The 12,417-nt window shown below is 43.3% G+C and overlaps 1 pseudogene; it reads right to left on the bottom strand.

Moving 5' to 3' along the window:
* Positions 1-11,519: 11,519 nt before the first annotated feature.
* LOC109372584 (ubiquitin-40S ribosomal protein S27a-like) lies at positions 11,520-12,417 on the bottom strand (annotated as a pseudogene).

The raw sequence follows: 12,417 nt of genomic DNA, 5'->3' as shown, positions 1-12,417 counted from the left end.
GTAGTTGTGTTATTAGTTTTATCTCCAGATTTCCTGAGTGGGGTAGAGATTATGTTCTTCAGTGTGGTGGTTGTGCCTTTTAAGAATGTTACTTTTTTTCTATCATCTCCCTAACTTGTCACTAGGGGGCACGCTTGTCATTTTCCTGCTGATGACAGGACCATTATTTCTGTCACCACCTACAGTTTGGGCTTCCAGTTTTGCAGCTATCCTAGAAGACTTGCTTGCTGTGTGGATGAAGGTTTGTAAGCATAGCCAGCCAGCTTTTCAAGTTGATAGAGAAGAGGGACTTTCCCAACAGTAGAGAAGTTTTAAAAAGTGAGTTTATTTTAAAAAATGTAAAGTAGCTTTTGCTATATTTCAAATAAACTCTGTAGGCCAACAAGCATATGAAAACATGATCAATATCACTAATCTTTAGGAAAATTTAAAAACCACAATGAGATAATTAATTACACCTTTCAGGATGGCTATTATAAAAAAATGTGTGTTCACGAGGATATGGAGAAATTGGAACCTTATTCATTATTGGTGGGTATGTAAAATGGTATAGCCACTGTGAAAAACAATATGGTGGCTCCTCAAAAAATTAAACAGAATTATCATATGACCCAGCAATTCCGCTTCTGAGTACATATTCAAGAGAATTGATAGCAGGGTCTCAAAAATGTGTACACCCATGTTCATAGCAATCACAATAGCCAAAACACAATGGAATGTTATTCAGCCTTAAAAGGAAGGAAATTCTGATAAACGTTATAACGTGGATGAACCATGAAGACATGCTAAGTGAAACAAACCAGTCACAAAAAGACAAACACTCTATACATTAAAAAAAAAATGCTGTATGATACTTAGATGAGGTATTTAAACTCATAGAGACACTAGTAAAATGGTGGTTGCCATGGTCTCGGGTAGGTGGAAATACATAGTTGTTTAATGGGTATAGTGTTTCAATTTTACAACATGAAAAACTTCTGATTACTTGCACAAAAATGTGAATATACTTACTACTGAACTGAGTATTTTAAAATGGCTAAGATGGCAAATTTTATGTGTATTTTGCCACAAGTTTTTAAAAACTAAACATTTAAATTTTCAAAACTGCAAGATGTGAAGTTTTTGGTTATTAAAGCACTATGTTCTCATGAAATGAAGTTTGGAACATAGAAGAAGAAAAAATTACCCCTCACTATCCTTTATCACCTAACAGCATTCTTTCGCCCAATAGTATTGTTTAACCATCTTTTTTTAAAAGATTTTATTGGGGAATTGGAGGAGGGGAACAGTGTTGGGAAACTGGGGAAGGGGAACAGACAAGTCGCTGTCCTTTTGTTCTTCATTCTAGTTGTGGAGAACGTCGCTTCACTGGCCCATGTTGGTAATATCATTGCACTTTTCCTGGGTGAGGTAGTCGCTCGCCAGCCATTGGACATCTGCTCACGGCGGCTCACTGCAGGTCACGAAAGTTCACGCCCGCTGCTGGCCAGCCCCACTGCAGTCTACGCCATCACCAGCGACTCAACAGCAGCCCAGCTCCAGGTGGAGCTGTTCACCATCTTAGCTGTAGAGGGCACAGCATCACTGGCCCTCATGTGGGATCCGAACCGGGGCCCTGCTGCTCATAGCTGGCATCCCAAGCCAATTCCTAACCAACGCTCCGCTCGGCCAGCCGTAATCATCTTGTTAAGAATCAGATCTTTGGAATTAAATACTGGATTTCATAATTTTGCAGAATTAGGTTAACTTGATTTTTAGTGGCAGATGCCCTGGGCTATGTTTTTAAGAACCAATTCCTACATGGGACCTGTGGTGCCTACCTGCCTTAGATCACATACTGAGGTGGGGCTGGGAACAAAGGAGTGAGTACTAAGAGTGTCAAAATGTTACATTACACAAAAGTAATTGAAATGCAAAGAGTAATAATTCACTGTCTGGAAGGTCTAAGACCATTTCATAACTCAGGCTGCTGTGGGAAGGAATGGGTTGATAATGGCCAGCATGGTTGAGTTTATCACTTTTATTCAACCTTTGAGACAACGTTTGAAAATGGGTTTTCAGATTCTGGTCACAGCAAGCAGTATCATTACTGTGTCTCTGGCCGACAGGCATTTGAATCATTACCAACTATTTCCAACATTTTTCCTCCCTGCCAGGCTTGGGTTGGGCTGGGTGGTCTGATGGGGAAGACGTTTCATAACTGACTAGTGGTTTGTGTTCTCATTAGTGTTCTCACTAAAATCTGACAGTGCAGTGTTCAGTGCTGTGAGAAAGCGAAGCAAGAGTCCCAGAGGGAGGGGAAGACCGAAGGGTTTAGAAGTTTGAGTTTTTTTATTGTGGGTCAAGCAGAGTCACTGCAGGGTTTTGAGCAGGAAAATGAAATGATCACATTTGGAAATTAGATCACCCTAGTGTGGACAGTGGATTGGAGGAGAGTCATATGGGGATGGGAGGTGGGTGGAGTCAAGCATGGGATTAAAAACCCAGATTTCTAGCTCGGGCACCTGGATGGACGGGGAAACTTCATATTGATTAGGAGCATTTGAAATCAAGATGGGGACAAAAAACTTTTCTGAGCTGTTTGATAATTTTTTTAAATTTCAAAAATACTTTTTTTTTATTTTTTAAGCTGAGCCATCCTGCCACCTGTTGGCAGCTCAGCGGCTGCTCAGCTCGGGCCGGGAATCAAACCGCTGTTAAAAATACTTTTTAATTAAAGTTTTATGAAATTGCTTGAAAAATTTTGTGAGAGGCAGCATGGCAGAGGGAAAATGCCTAGAGTTCAGATCTTACAGATAGGTGCAATTCTGGATTAGTCAAAGGCATACCAGGCATGAGTGTTTAGGGCACCTAACAAAGAATAAGAAATATAAATTTAAAATAATTTTATATTTTTGAAAAGCACCAAGTGATCACTTTGGGGGGGTGGAAAATGAAAGCTTTTTTGGCTTCCTAACATTCATTTTGCAGTTTAGATCTCTTTTATTTTGACTTCTACGTTTGGGTTTGGGGGACACCAGGTTGTCTGCAATTCTTAGGTCTAAAGGTCTTAACCTGGATTCCAACCTGGGGTTTGCCTTCTGTTGGCTGTGTGACCTTAGGCAAGTTACCCAACCTCCTGGGTCTTGGTTTTGTCACCTCCTCAGATAACAATGCCTTTTACTAGGGTTGTTCAGAGGATTAAATAGTAGCTCTTATGATAGAATGATAAATGTTTCTTTAAAAAGATTTTTATGGTACCAGATCTTACAATTAGACAATCATTTTCTCTCCAAGTGGCAATAGTGGCAATGTTAGCTTGTGAGTGAATCTAGCTTTTAAAACAGGCTGCCTTTGTTGCCATTCTTTTACTATCCAGGGAGCTAATGGTGAGGCTCTCTAGGGGTTTTCTGGGCATTAGACAGCTGTAGGAGGCAGGCCTGGAGAAGGGGTAGGGGTGGGGCCTGCCTCCTAGCGGCTCCCTTCTCTGCTGCCCCAGTAGAGAGTCACTGAGAAGACTTGCACCTGCTGGGGCCCAGAGTGGAAACTATTCCCAGCTGGTGCCCCTCCCCAGGCTTGAGGAATGGTGATTGTATTACAGTTTATAAATCAGGCCTCCCCACTGTCTAAGGGGAAAGGCCAAAATTCTTTGCCCAATATACAAGTATCCCCACCCCCATAATACAGTCCCTGCGTCCATATTTAGCTCCATCTTGTTCCTAACTTGGGCTTCTGCAACAGGGTATTAACTGCTCGTAGTCTCTTCATTACCGCCAAAAAGCAACAACAAAAACACTCAGGCCATTTCTTACTGCCCTGTTTTTTGTGATGCTGGTTCCTCTGTCTGGAATGCCCTTCTATATTTTATGTAGAATGACCTTCATCTTTTAAGACTCGAAGCGTTCCCTTCATCCCCCAAGCTGGTTAGAGTCTTTCTCTGTCCACTAGTGCCCCGAGTTTCCATCCATCACAGCACTATTCACACTGTGTTATCATCTTTGTATTAATGGTCTTTACTTCCCACAAGACTGAGTTCCTGGAAAATGGGACATGGTGGGCTTCATCTCTATCCTCAGTGTCCAGAATGAGGCTGGGCCCAGGCTAGGCCATCAATGGTTGCTTGCTGAGGTGAACAGCACAGAGTGGCACTCTAACAACCTCCTGATCACCCCGAGACAGATCAGGCCCAGGCGCCCCTTCACATCCAAGAACCAGTATAAGCTGCAGGGCTGTACTGTTTTTGAAACTGCTTATCAAGAAAAGTTCCTGTCTAAGCCAGAGTTGGCACATGATGGATCAGTAAGGTATCTTTCAGGAAGGTATCTTTTTAAAAACGAAGGTTTTTGAAATAATAAAGGACCCAACACAGTGCTACCATGGCACCTTAAAGTACATACTCAGTAGCTTAATGCCAGGAATATCCTCATGGCTAAAGAATCACAAGTCCAAGTATAGCACATTTTTTTCTTGGAATACTAATAACATTAAGTTTTAGTTTTTTTACTTAATATCTTTCTTGAAATACTAAGAGTTAATGGTCTTTGCTCATCATTATAATGACTTGTTTTCATGTTTGTCTCCCTAATTAGTCTATGAGGCTCCAAAGACAGGGACCAAGAATTCTGTCCTTTTTGAAATCCTTCAGAGATTTCTTGTCCCCTACATCAGTGACATCAGTGGTGACCCCCTACACCTCAACTCTTGGGGCACCTGATTAAAATAGAGATTCTTGGGTTTCCCTAGTGGAACTAAACGAAAATCGGAATTTTAAATAAGCAAATCCCAGGAGATTCTTATGCATACTAATGTGAATGACCCACTCAAATAGTATATAGTCCTAGCCCCTGAGCTTGGCACCACTACTCCTCTGCAGTCTGAGCTCCACAGCTTTAGCTCTTTTAGAGCAGTTCCACCAAAGCATCCTGCTTTCTTGCCCCTCTTGGCATAAGCCTGGCCAACTTCTATTAGTCTTTCAAAATGCAACCCAGGTGTCACCTCCTCCAGAAAGCTCTCCTGGCCACCCAAGTTCTATGATGCTCTAACAGTCCGTGTTCTTCTCACAGTTCTTTTCACATGGTTTGAGACAGGCTGTAAGTGCTTCAAGGGCATGGATTATGTCTGACTCATCTCTATTCCCAGTGCTTAGCTTAAGACCTGGTACAGATGAGGTATTTAATAAATCTTTATTGAAGGAAAGGGAAGGGAAGGGACTCAAAATAAATCCTATCTTAGAGTGGATCCATCGAGCATTGAAAAGGTAGCATTTTGGGGAAGGATCTGAATTTAAATCATTTTCTCTGCCACATACAAATGTGTTCTATTACCTCTCCCAGCTTCATTTTCCTCATTTTTGAAGTAGGAATAATGTTTACTCTTCAGGGCTAATGTGAGGGTTAAAGGGTTCAATGAGATAAAGTAAGTGAGGTGTTTAGCTCCATGCTTGACATTTTAATTGTATAATAAATCACTGAAGGGCTATCTTCTGAAAGTGGAACTAGGCTTTCTCTGCACAGCTCTAGCGAGCAGAACTAGGCCCAAAGGATGGAAGCTGCAAAGAGACACCTCAGTTCATAGAGGTCTGAATAGAAGGAAGAACTTTCTACTTGACAGAATAAGAAAGCTTGGTGGGAGGTGAACTTTCTATTACAGAAGTGTGTAAGCTGAGGGTAGATGCTCACCTGTCAGGGATAATGCAGAGGAAATGGATTCCACATGAAGTTGGGGGGTGGGACATGAGTGTGGTGAAAGACGGGAACCCGTAAGGCATTTCCATGAAGTGTCCTCCATAATCATTATTCATTCAACCAACACTGAGAGTTTCCTTTTGGCTGGGCCCAAAGGTTGGACACTAAAGACACAGAGCTGAATCTGACAGGTTCCCTGTCATTTAGGAGCTCACAATCTAAATAGTGATCATTTATTGAGCATCTATGTGCTAGATGCTCTAATCCTCCCAATAGACCTCTAAGGAACCTTTCATTCTCACCATTTCTCAGATAAAGAAACTGAAGCCCAGATAGACAATATGACTGCAAAGAGACACAGACCCAGTGAATAGTGCAGCTGGGATTAAAATTTAGTCCTTCCTGTCTCCTAACCCTGCTTTCCACTATTCAAGGCTGCCTGTCATCCAGATGTTGAAAACTTTGCAGTTTCAGGGAGATCCCCAAACAGCACCCAGGGTCCTTTGGCACCAAGCAGATGCTGATGAACGTAGTTAAAAGGCTGAGGTCAGCTTCAGGAGGATGTGGTCTCCCTGCAGCATGTTCTGTGCCCCAGGGTTCTCTCCAGCCAGGCCATGTGGAGGGCCCAGGAGAACATGCTGAAGTCAGACCTCGCTGCTCACATGACCAGCTGAGTTGCCAGGGCCAGGGCTCCCTCAAGGAACTTGAAACCCAGCTGGGTTCCACCAGCTCCAAGAATAGCAGCTGACCCTACCCTCCTCCAGCTGGTGACCTCCGATCAGGTTCCAAGAGGCCCCAGCAGACTCTAGACATTAGTGGCAGCAAGCTTTGACCTTGAAGCTGCTCTGGGGGGGGGTGGGGATAACAGCTACATTTTTTAAGGGCCCACTGTGTGCAGAGCACCTCCTAGAGGAGGGGACATCCTTCAAGGGAGGTCTAAGAAATATGGAACCCGTTTTACAGATGAGGAAATTGGGGCTTAGCGATATTGAGAACTTGCCCAAGGTCACAGTAAACATGTAGCAGAGCAGGATTCAAGCCTGGGCTGCCTTTGCCAGTGACCCTACTTCTGTGAGGAGAGAAGAGTGCTTTCAAGACCTCAGAAGAGTCCTGGGCAGAAGAGACAAATTGCATTAGCTTTTTGAGTAATGTTATTCCAGCAGAGTGGGGCCCGCATGTTTAGATACGCAGAATTTGAGAGCCAGGACCCAGATTCTAAAGCAGTGGCTCTCAACCTTCCTAATGCCGCAACCCCTTAATATAGTTCCTCATGTTGCGGTGACCCCCAACCATAAAATTATTTTCGTTGCTACTCTATAACTGTAATTTTGCTACTGTTATGAATCGTAATGTAATTATCTTCTTGTTTTCCAATGGTCTTAGGCGACCCCTGTGAAAGGGTCGTTCGACCCCCAAAGGGGTCTCGACCCACAGGTTGAGAACTGCTGGCCTAGACTATATCCCCATTCACCTGAGCCTATTTCCTCATCTATAAAATGGGAATCACACTCACATGGCAGGTGAATAGACATAAGCATAGATTTTGGAGCCAGGAAGATCTGGATTTGAATCCTGGTTCTGGAGATTCCTAACTATAAGACCTTGGACAAATCACATCTCTGCCTCCCTGAGCCTGCTTCCTCATTCATTTGGTCTACAAATAGCTTTTGAGCACCTACTATGTGCCAGGCCTTGTTCTACCAACTGGGGATACATCAGTGAAAAAGGCAGACAAAGATCACTCACTACCCCTATCAAATTTAAATTTTAGAGTTCTGGAAAATACCTCACTGGATTGTCATGAGGATTAAATGGAGGAATGTACAGTAGTGTAATGTGCCTGGTAAATAATAAGTATTCAGTTTAATGATATTACTATGATGTGAACATGTGAACATGGTCAGTGCTCAGTGAAAGAACATTTTACTTGATACTGAATTCAAACATTTCATGTAATAGACAAAGAAACTGAGACCAGAGAGAGCATGAAATGCCTCCAGCTGCCCAGCAAGGCAATGGTAAGTTCCCAACTCCTAGGCTGGTGTTTGTACCACCATCCACTATACCAAGAAGGCTGTCTCTGACAAGGGGAGCCAGGGAGGGAGATGGGTGGACTGAATCTTATAGCCAGTGAGGTTCAAGGTAGGCTTATACAATAGCTAACTGATGAATTCCAGAGCCCAAATGGACTTTCATTCTCTTGGTGCCAAATGCTTCCTGTGTGTCTCGGGTATGCCAGGATCTTCCCAGGCTCAGCCTCTGCAGGAGTGAGCACATGGTAGGATGGGCTAAGGGTGTGGTAGAGTGATGAAGAGCCAAAGATACAGGGTGCTGCTCAAGGTCAGCTTCATGGATGAACCCCTATGCATTTGCACAGGGCCCATGCTTGGTTTAATGCTCTGCTGTCACAGTCTTGAAATTCTTAATATTTTTTGAACAGAGGCCCTGCATTTTCATTTTAATTTCACTGGACCCCACAAATTATGTAGTTTATTTATGTAGATGCTGTGCTCTGGGATGGGAGGCAGCAAACCCTGACCAGCAGTGGTCCTGGGTCTTGTCAGCGGCTTGTCAATCCTGTGGGTCAATGGCTGAGTCACCAACAGAAAAGGAAAGAAGCCAGACCAATCCCACAATCCAGGTCTGGCCTGTGACTATAATCTCTAGGAGGCCTTAATGGGGCAAGGGAGAAGACAGGTGCCACGGAGATTCTGGGGGTAGAATAGGAACCCATGGGGCGGGGAGTGTGGGGGGTGGGAGGCATGATCTGAGGGGGATTTCAGCTCAGTGGGAGAAAGACTTCCAGCAGTCAAAATGTAATCATAACATGTAAAATATACCTCAATAAAGCTGTTAAAAATGTAATCATAATATTGGCAGCTAACCTTGAGTGGGTGCTTACTATGTACAAAGAGTTGTCTAAGTACTTCTTTAGAAATATGGAGGATAGCAGAGTGGTCAAGAACACAGGCTCTGGAGCCATACTGCCTGGGTTGCAATCGCTGCCACTTAATAGCTGTGTGACCTGGAGCAAGTTACTTGACCTCTCTGTGCCTTCATTTCATCATCTGGAAAATAGGGTAAGAAAGGGTTATTGTTATTAAATAAGTTTACATATGGAAAACACTTAAAACGGTGTTTGACATATGCTAAGTACTGTATATAAGCTTTGTTATTTATTTAATCCTCAGGACAATCCAATGGTATAGGTAGGTATGATTTAGCATTATTCCCATTTAACTGATGTGTAAACTGAGCCTTATAAGGGGTATGGGACTTGCTGATCAGAGTTGGTAAGTGGTGGAGCTAGAATTTGGCCAGCAGTCAAGGAAATATCGAGGGTATTTCAACCTTAGGAGTTAGGTCAGACGTCAGGATCATCAATCATGCCCAGTGCTTACACCAGAGTAAGCATCTGGTAAGTTTTTGTTAAATTAATCAAGTACTTATTGTTTCTTTCATCTCTGAGATTCTAAACCTCTGGTAAATGTGTGTTCTGGCTGGAGGAGGATTAAGAAACCTGGCTGTTTTGGGATTTCTTACCAATTATTGGCCTCAGTGTAATTAAATATCAAGTATGTCCACTCTAGGCCTTCTGAATTCACTGCCTATGTGCTCCCTGCTTGCATCCGGATGGGTACTGTCCTAGCTCCAGTCTCTTCATTTCTCTGGACTCTGAACTCATCACCACTGTAATTTGCAACTACAGGGGGCCGGAGTCCTAGACCTTGTCCCTGACACAGACTATCTTTTTCCAATTGCCATCAACTTATATCCAGTGTTGCTGTAGGACATACAGTGGAGCGCCACCATATCTATATTTGACAATAGAGCAATCGCTCTGTATCAGGTACCATTTTAAGTGATTTGTAAATATTAACTCTTCATTCTCCCAGCAACCCTATAAGATAGGTACTGTGTTTATTTAACTTACAGAAATTTAATTTTATTTGTTGTGCATAAAAAAGAGAGATGAAAGTAGAGAGACCAATGATACATTAAATATTATTTCACTCACTCAGCATATGCCCCAGGATGGTGTGTCACGAGAGAGGTAAATCTGTTGTTCCTTCCATTGATATCAGGTCCTACATACCTCATAAAATCCTCAGTGTGTGTGCATTGCACCACACTGAGTGTGATTCTAGTAATTAAAGACACATCTTGCCCACAAGCAAGACAATCTCTTCATCGGATATTTCACCAAAGAAACAGCAGTCAGTTCTGTTGCTATAGGAAAAATTGGCTGTGCTATTGAGAGATGATTCCGTACTTTAATGGGTAATTAAAAGAATTTCCAAGGATAATTTTGATTACACGTGTTTTTTTTAGGACCTTTCCCTGGGTAAGCTTTGACTGAACTATAACTCACAAGTAAGGTTACCAACCATCGGTTTGTCTTGGACTAAAGTGGTTCTTGGGATGCAAGATTTTCAAGGGCTAAAATCGAGAAAGTTCCAGGCAAACCAGGACAAGCTGGTCACTCTACCACATGACACATCTCTGGGTCTATTGTGAGAGCCCTGTTGAGGCCATGCTCCATTACATCATTCTTTATGAGGATCTCAGGGGAAATTCTTGTCTGGCCTTCATACCAAGAATAGCTGTGTCCCCTAAGGAGTAAGTGGTTTCTTTTTAATCTCATGAACATTGTGAGTTGTGCAAGTAAACAGGTTTCCCTTTTTGCCTTGGCTGCTGGAAGTCTTACTGCTAAATATGTGGACCACAAATTTAGCTGTGTAGATCACTATGTTCTTGCACTTTTTGCATCCTTTCGGGCTCCACTTTGTTCCTACATTGTTTTTCCAACCTTATCTTGTTCTGTCTTAAACTTCATGATCTTGTTTTACTTTAAATGTTATTTCTGGATTAAGGCAGGGTAAAATTAAACCATTCTTAATTTAGAGTCCATGGACCCTGCTGCAAGTCATTGAAAATCTGAAATGATATGCAAAATTTATGTGTATATACATTCTTTTCCTGGGGAGGAAGGAGCCATAAATTTAAGAGTTTATTGGGGAATTGGGGGAGGGATGTGGAATGTCCCCCATAATGGAATGGCAAGGTGACAGAGTTTGGTGTGCTGAAACATTAGTGTGTTAGAATATTAGTGTGTTTTGGAATTTTGGTGTAATGAGGTCCCTAGAACACCTCCTGCCAGATGTCCTGGCACCCTCCTTGCTCATTTTTACCTCCAGGATGGGCCTCTATCTGATTCAGCCTCTAAATCTCTCATATCCCCTAGCTCAGTGCCCTGTAAGGTCCCAGTAAAGACCCAATTGGCTGCTAGAGCTCTCGCTAATGGGCACCTGGCTGGCTCATGGGCCTCTATAAATTTCACACTGAGATGCCCATTCTTTTCTGACTTTGCCCACTCTCCTTTGAGATAGGTCTCAAATACCTTGCAGACTTAGGACTCCAGTAGGCTACCATGTCCAATTCTGATGTCCTAAGTGCCTGCCTCAGGTCTTGCCAGAGGGCATGCCAACCTTGTGACTACTCTAGGGCAGCCTGGCTAAACTACTGGCCGGAGGGCTGCCTGCAGATGGGGCTCTCAGGGCTGCAGTGCAGCTTCTGGAGACAACTGACGATTCTTGGAGTTGGTTTGGAGAAGGGGAAGCCAGGTCAAAGTTAGGGGAGAATTGAAACTTCATTATCAGGGGAACCCGATCCAAAGGTCAAATCCAGGAGCTGAGATAGGATAGAGACCGCCATCTTTCAGCCTGGAGTTTAGAGTGGGAATAGACAGGAGGAGTTGGGGTGATGGGGTGAGAACTGGGTTCTTGGGTGGTCTCTCCTCTTTATTGATTCTTTTTTTTTTTTTTTAGTTCATGTCTTATATTAACCTGTATACAATTACTTGTCTTCTGGTTTGTTAAAGCAATAGGTGAGACAACATTTGCCACAATAATGTCTGTCAAAGTGGCTGACATAAAAACTCCAGCACCACATTGATCTGAAGGGCACTCCTGACGAAGGCAACTGATTTTTGCCATTCTCATCCACCTTATAGTATTTCAGGACAGCCAGCTTAACCTTCTTTCTCTTATGCTTATTCTTCTTGGGAGTGGTGTAAGACTTCTTCCTTTTCTTAGCACCACCACAAAGTGTCAACACAAGATGAAGAGTGGACTTCTTTTAAAAAAAAAAAGATTTTATTGGGGAATTAGGGGAGGGGAACAGCGCTGGGGAATTGGGGAAGAGGAACAAACAAGTCACTGTCCTTCTGTTCTTCAGTCTAGTTGTGGAGGACATCGCTTCACTGGCCCATGTTGGTATTATCATTGTGCTCTTCCTGGGTGAGGCAGATCGATTGCTCATGCCGGCTGCCAGCCACTCATGGTAGCTTAAGGCAGTCCACTGCAGATTCACTGCAGCCTACACCATCGCCGGCGACTCACAGCAGCCCAGCTCCAGGTGGAGCTGTTGTTCACTAACTTAGCTGTAAAGGGCCCAGAGTCACTGGCCTTCATGTGGGATCCGAATCAGGGCCCTGCTGCTCAGAGCTGGTGTCCCAGACCACCTCCTAACCAACACGCCACTCGGTTGGCCCAAGAGTGGACTCCTTTTGAATGTTGTAGTCAGACAAAGTGCGTCCATCTTCCAGTTGCTTGCCAGTAAAGATCAGTCTTTGCTGATCAGGAGGAATTCCTTCCTTATCCTGGATCTTGACCTTTACATTTTCTATTGTATCTGAGGGTTCAGCCTCAAGAGTGACGGTCTTCCCAGTAAGCGTTTCCATGAAAATCTGCAT

The sequence above is a fragment of the Hipposideros armiger genome, unplaced genomic scaffold, assembly GCF_001890085.2.
Source record: "Hipposideros armiger isolate ML-2016 unplaced genomic scaffold, ASM189008v1 scaffold_646, whole genome shotgun sequence".
Taxonomy (NCBI): domain Eukaryota; kingdom Metazoa; phylum Chordata; class Mammalia; order Chiroptera; family Hipposideridae; genus Hipposideros; species Hipposideros armiger.
This window is presented reverse-complemented; position numbering and strand designations above follow the sequence as displayed.